A 7,041-nucleotide genomic window follows, 5' to 3' on the forward strand; every position below is an offset into this window, starting at 1 on the left:
CAATTTTCCTGCCTCAACCTCCTGAGTAGCTGGGATTACAGGCGCGCCCTGCCACGCCTGGCTAAATTTTTTTTTGTATTTTTTGTAGAGATGAGGTTTCACCATGTTCGTCAGGCTGATCTCGAACTCCTGGCCTTGTGATCCGCCCGCCTCGGCCTCCCAAAGTGCTGGGATTACAGGCGTGAGCCACCGTGCCCGGCCGGATCTTGCACTTTTTAAAATTAGGTCCTCTTGTGTTCCCAAGGGTAAAATTACCCTAATTTGATAACTGCTGCAGTAGACCACTGGACCTCATTCTCTGAAAAGATACCCACCATCTATCATGTCCCACTACTTTGTGGTACCCATACTCCTTAAGGACAGGTATTATTGAGTGTTTAAGTAATTTCAGCATGGCACTTGGTTAATAAGTAGCCAAGGCATATGAAAGTCACCCCGTTATTGCCTTTGGAAATCAGAATTGAAACATGTTTGAATTTGTGCCTTTGTAATCAGTGGAGAGAACGGGACAGATGTGACTAAACTCCGAGTAACACTAGGAAGTGGAGAGAGCGGGACAGATGTAACGAAACTCTGAGTAACACTAGGAAATATATTAAGCATGCGCATTAACAGGGTAAAAGAAACCTGCTATATGAACTACATATATGTAGGATTTCGGTCAGGGTGGTGGGAGAAGTTATAAGAAAAAATTATAGGAAAAACGCAAACCTTCTTGGAACGCCAGGAGGTTTTGTAAAAGCTTTAGGAAAGGCTTATGGCTGAAGGCAGCCTGATCCTCTTACCTTGAGCTAATAGTATAAAGCAAATAACAAGGAGATGTAAAGAAACTGATCTAGGTAAGTTAGTTTACTTAGGCCTCCAACCCTGGCCTTTAATCACCCGCAGGACTGCTCTCTCCGGGGAGGGTGACCATATTAATTAGCCACAAGTGTGTTGACTCAAAGCCTTTGCCATTAAATCTGTACTGAATAAATGCCCGCAGGGCCAGCTTGTCAGGGCCGGGCTGCGTAATCTTTAGAACACCCTCCTCTGTGTGTGCAAGCAGGATGCAACAACTCCTTCTGTGAACGCCCGGTCCCCTAGCCTGCTCTTTCATTGGATATCTGTGTCTGAGTGCATTTTTTCATCCGATGTTCGGTCAGGGTCTGCGGGTGGGACCCGGCACATATACAGTGTTATGTGAAAAGGCTTTTCATGATATCCCAAATCATTTCGAATTTGTGAGAAAAAAACAAAAGTCTTACTTCTGAGCACCTTTGTGAGCGTCTGCCCTGCCATGAAAATAAGTTTCAGTTAGAAGCAAGAAAATGGAGCTAACTTCTAGCTAAACATTTTAAAAGAAAAAGGACAGTAATGCATGTCAGTTGATTTGGGACTATATATATATAATTTTTTTTTTGAGATGCAGTCTCACTCTGTCGCCAGACTGGAGTGCAGTTGCATGATCTCGACTCACTGCAACCTCCGCCTCTCGGGTTCAAGCAATTCTCCTGCCTCAGCCTCCCGAGTAGCTGGGACTACAGGCGCACACCACCACGTCCAGCTATTTTTTGTATTTTTAGTAGAGACGGGATTTCACCATGTTGGCCAAGATGGTCTCGATCTCTTGACCTCGTGATCTACCCACCTCGGCCTCCCAAAGTGCTGGGATTAAAGGCACGAGCCACCACGCCTGGCGAGTCAACTATATTTTTTAAAAACCAGATTAATCAATAATGAAATTTTCACATATACAGCATAGACCTGAAACAAACATATGACTGACTCAGAACAGAAAGGCATTTAAAGACCTATTCTATCCTCACTGGGCATTCACTCCACGGCCCCAGTACGCTACCCGTCATTACCACCTGCACACCTGGACCTGTCTCAACCTCACAGTCTCTCCCAGACAGAAGCTAACCTAGCAGAGACGTCATGAGAGTTCCAAGGTTCATTTTGGGGAGCCTTGATTCCTTTTCAGGTCACTTGTAGGCACTAGAAAGATGCAGACCAGAAACAGCGAGATAACCAGGAGTTTCTTGAATTCAAATTCCTTCCACTAGTGCCTGAGGTTCTGGAGAAGAAGGCAACAGCTTCATAGCGAAAGGGAGTGACTAAGAAAGTGGCCCCAAGGAGAGGGCAGGAGATCTCTGAAAAAAGTTAAACTCCCAAAGGAAAAGGCAAGGATGGAGGGAAGATATGGGAAATATCTTTTGGACAGTGTCACTTTAAACAGATGGGTCTCCTTTCTCTGTGTAGCGCCAGGAACTCCAGACGCTTGAGACAGAGTGAAGGGCTGAGAGGAAATCAAGATCACGTGGAAACTCGCTCACACAAATCAAAAGATGCCCTTAGTTATCAGGTGGATTTCGCAAATAGTTTATAGCGGTTGATTGAAGTTCATGAAAGCGCGCTGGATGGGGCGCGGGGGATTGAAATGAGTGAGCGCCCTAGTGTCCTGCCTGCGGATGATCATGAATCTGTTGGGCTGCGAATGGTTTAAAAAGGCAAAACAATCTAGGGGATGGATTTAAAGCTTCCTGGAGCATGATAATTTATCCCTTGTTTTACTGCTGAAATTGAGATGACTTCTGCTAAGAACAGTTCAGAGGAACAAAAACCATAGAGAAGTTACGGGTACTGGAAGCAAACCCACAATTTTTTGGGCGCTAGAACCACACTCAAGCCCAGCTAAGCTACCAATCATTCCACTGACTTGTCTTTGCTTTGAAAACATTAACTTCATCAACATTCTTCTCGTAGATAATCTTAGACCGGAAAGAAGTCCCTTCCCACCTTCCACCGCTGCCTCAATAAAAAGAATAATCTATTTTCGATTAAAACAAACAAACTTGGTTTTAAATCTTACTCATGGAGTAGACAAAGGATGCAGATGTTTTCAAACCTGCAGCTTCTGACTGGGGAATCCTCGGGAATTTCTGACCCTCCTGAAGGACATCATGTCTATGCTCACCAGGGGTCTGACCCGCTGAACTTCAGGCAGCAGGCCCCACTGCCCACAATAAAAAGATTCAGTTTCATGCCTGAAGGGATAATCTGGCAGCCTCTGGTCCTCTCTATTCAATGATTTTTCCTGGCGTATTTCAGTTCTCACTTTTCCAGCGTGTTCATGTTCGAAATTGGAGACTTTCTACCTGTTTGGTTCAGGTTTCTGGAGTCTAAGAAATTATATGAACAAATGGTACAGCCACTTTGGAAAACAGTTCAGTTCAATTTCTTTAAAAGTTAAATTTGATTTTAATATATGCTCTGGTAATTCCACATCTAGGTATCTACCCAAGAGAAATGAAAATGTATCTCAACAAAAAGACTAATACACAAATGTTCATAGTGGCATTAGCCATAATAGCAAAAAGAGGAAATAAACCAAATGCACATTAACCAATTAATAGATAGCTCAAACATAGTATATCCATAAAACAGAATATTATTCAGCCATAAAAGGAAATGAAATGCTGATACCTGCTATAAAATGGATGAACCTCAAAAACATTATGCTAAGTGGAAGAAGCCAGACATAAAAAAGCATGTATTGTAGAATTCCTTTTATATGGAATGTTCAAAAAAGGAAAATAAATATATAGAGAAAATAGATTAATGGTTGTCTATGGCTAGGGATAGAAATGGGAATTCACTGCAAATAGGAATGAAGAGACTTTTTGGGGGTTACTGAAAATGTTCTAAAACTGGATTCTGCTAATAGTTAAACAAATCTGTAAATCTACTAAAAAAATTAAAATTTACACTTAAAAACAGGTGAGTATTATGGTATGTAAATTATACCTAACAAAAGTGATTTTTTTTAAAAAAAGAGTTCAAGAGTCTTCTACAGTGGTTGTTTCCTTTTACATTTCCAATGCTTGTATTGCTTATCTTTATCAGAGCCATTTTTGTCAGTATGAAGGATTATCTCATAGTTTTAATTTGCATTTTAGTGGCCGGGTGCAGTGGCTCACACCTGTAATCACAGCACTTTGGGAGGCCGAGGTGGGTGGATCTCTTGAGGTCAGGAGATCGAGACCAGCCTGGCCAACATGGTGAAACCCCATCTCTACTAAAAATACAAAATAGCCGGGCACGGTGGCGTGCACCTGTAATTCCAGCTGCTCGGGAGGCTGAGGCAGGAGAATCACTTGAACCCAGGAGGCAGAGGTTTTAGTGAGCCAAGATCATGCCACTGCATTCCAGCCTGGGCGACAGAGCAAGACTCTGTCTCCAAAAATAAATAAATAAGTAAATAAATAATAATTGCATTTTAGTAACGACTAATGATGTTGAGCATCTTGTCATGTGCTTATTGGCCATTGGTATATTTTCTTTGGAGAAATGCCTATTCAAACCCTTTTTCCATTTCCAATTGTGCTATTTGTCTTATTATTGAGTTGGGATAAACATCCCTGTCTTTCCAGTCTAGCAATTAAAACAACTAAGTAAATTCGTATTTATCAAAAAATAAATTTAGAAATTTATTAATACATTTTTTTAAATATAGGTTCTTACTGTGTTGCCCAATATGGAGTGCAGTGGCTATTCACAGGCTCGATCACAGTGTACTGCAGCTTTGAACTCCCAGCCCTCTCGTCCCAGCCTCCCAAGTAGCTGAGAATACAGGCATGCACCACCACACCCAACTTTAAATTTACTTATGTATTAATGTTTTAAAAGACCCTTATGGCAACATATCTGTCTTTTTTTTTTTTTTTTTTTTTTTTTTTTTTTTTTTTTTGAGATGGAGTCTAGATCTGTTGCCCAGGCTAGAGTGCAGTGGCATGATCTCGGCTCACTGCAAGCTCCACCTCCCGGGTTCAAGCGATTCTCCTGCCTCAGCCTCCTGAGTAGCTGGGATTACAGGCGCCTCCCCACCATGCCCAGCTAATTTTTGTAATTTTACTAGAGACAGGGTTTCACCATGTTGGCCAGGCTGGTCTCGAACTCATGACCTTGTGATCCAGCTGCCTCGGCCTCCCAAAGTGCTGGGATTACGAGCGTGAGCAACTGCGCCCGGCCATATATCAGTCTTTAAATAAAAGCCAAAGCCCTTTCTATGGCTTGCCAGCAGGGTTGAATCTCTGATTACTTCTCTCTTCTCATCTAATTCAAATTCCTTCATTGACTTTCCAGCCCACTAACTGTTGATGTTCCTTGGTGGTGCCAAGCAGGTTTGTGACTCAGAGTCTTTGCACCTGCTCTTTCTTGGGCCAGAAACCCTCTGACTCCAGATAACCTCATGCTCCCCCCAGCTCCTCATTCTTACCTCAAGAATTTTTTTTCCCTGCCTTCCTCCCTCCCCACTCACTCCCTTGCCTCAACTCTTAGGTCACATTCTTAGGGAATTCTTTCCTGAGCAGAAAACTAACTCATTAATTAATCAATTTATCCATATAGCCTTTTGCTCATTGCATATTCATTGAGAACCTATCAAGTGCCTTGAAGTAGTTTGGGTGTTATGGGTACGCCAGTGAACAAAACAGACAAAATTGCTTCCCACAATAAGCTTACTTCCTGGGGAATGGTTTGGGAGAGAAATGCAACAAAATGTCATCACTATCAGGGAGTGACAACAGAAGGATCAGGGGACAGGGTCTCAGGGGTTGTGCCATTTATAAGGGTGGTCAGGTAAAACCCATTTGGTAAGATAAAATATATGAATGGGGAACTATAGGAAGTGATAAAATAAGACTTGCAGATATTTGGAGGAAAAGCATCCTAATGAGAGCAAAAATTCTAAGGAAGGAGTGAGTCTTGTGAAATATGAAATAGCCCACTGCAGTTGGAGCAGTGAACCCAGGAGGGGTAGGAGATGAAATCATGACAGTATATACAACAGGGGGCCAGGTCATACAGAGTTTTAAAAACTGTTTTCAAAACTTTAGATTTACTTTGAGTAAGATGGGGCATCAGGGAAGTGTTCTAAACCAGGGAGTGAATGATTGTGAATGATTGGGCTAATATTTAATTCTGTCTCTCTGTCTGCTGAGTGTAGAATAAATCATGAGGCAGAAACAGGGAGACCAGCTAAAAGTCTTCCATGATATCCCAAGTGAGAGATGATGGTGGCTCAGCAGTGGTAGCACTGAAGGTAGTGAGAAGTCATCAGATTCTGGATATATTTTTTAAATTTATGGGAATAATTTTTTAAATCTACAATATTTCTCATAGTGATAAGTCCCATGAAAAAGAATTAGGAATAAAGTTTGAAAAGGAATAGAAGAGGGCCATAAGTTTGGCAATTTTTAAAAAGCTGACCACGGAAGACCTTTCTGAATGAATGACCTTTGAATAAAGATCCAATTGAAGTGAGGGAGCAAACCACATGGGTATATGGGGAAATCACAATCCATAGGGTGGGAACAACAAGAATAAGAACCCTAAGGCAGAAGCAAGCCTGGTATGTTCAAAGAACTGTAAGGAGTCTATGGACAGTGTGAGATTGTGGGTCAGAGAAGCTCGGGACAGTGAAGCAGAGCAGAAAGTGAGGGGGCTGGAAAATAGACAAGGTGAGATTGGGGGACAAAGAGATGAGTATGGAGAGAAAGACTGAAAAAGAGATGGGGGACTGAGAAAAAAGAGACGGAAAGACTGAGTGTGGGAACAACTGAGGGGTACTGAAGATATGCTGAGGGACAGAAAGAAAAGACTGAGAATAAGTGGGCAACTGGGGTTCCAGAGGAGGTGCTGAGGTGGGGAGAGACAGAGGTTGAAGGACAATAAGGCATGCAAAGGAGGAATCTGAGATAAAGAGAAGGTAGACCGAAGAGCGGAGAGGAGGAGACTGAGACAGCGAGGGCTACGGAGAGCTGAGGGAAGAACAGACTGAGAGGCCCAGAGAGAAGAAACTGGGAGTTCCGATGCTGCATCAGCAGCCTCTGTGTACAGACTCTGGCGTCCCTGCCCCGCTTTAGCAGTTCCTACAGACGCTTGACCTGCCAGGAAAGGAAAGAAACCCGAGCCTCTGCTGAAAGGTGATGGATTTAAGGCCCGGCTGCTGAGGATAAGATAAAGGTCCTTCTGGGGGAGAACAGAGTCCCGAACACC

The sequence above is a fragment of the Gorilla gorilla genome, chromosome 5 (assembly GCF_029281585.2).
Source record: "Gorilla gorilla gorilla isolate KB3781 chromosome 5, NHGRI_mGorGor1-v2.1_pri, whole genome shotgun sequence".
Taxonomy (NCBI): Eukaryota; Metazoa; Chordata; class Mammalia; order Primates; family Hominidae; genus Gorilla; species Gorilla gorilla.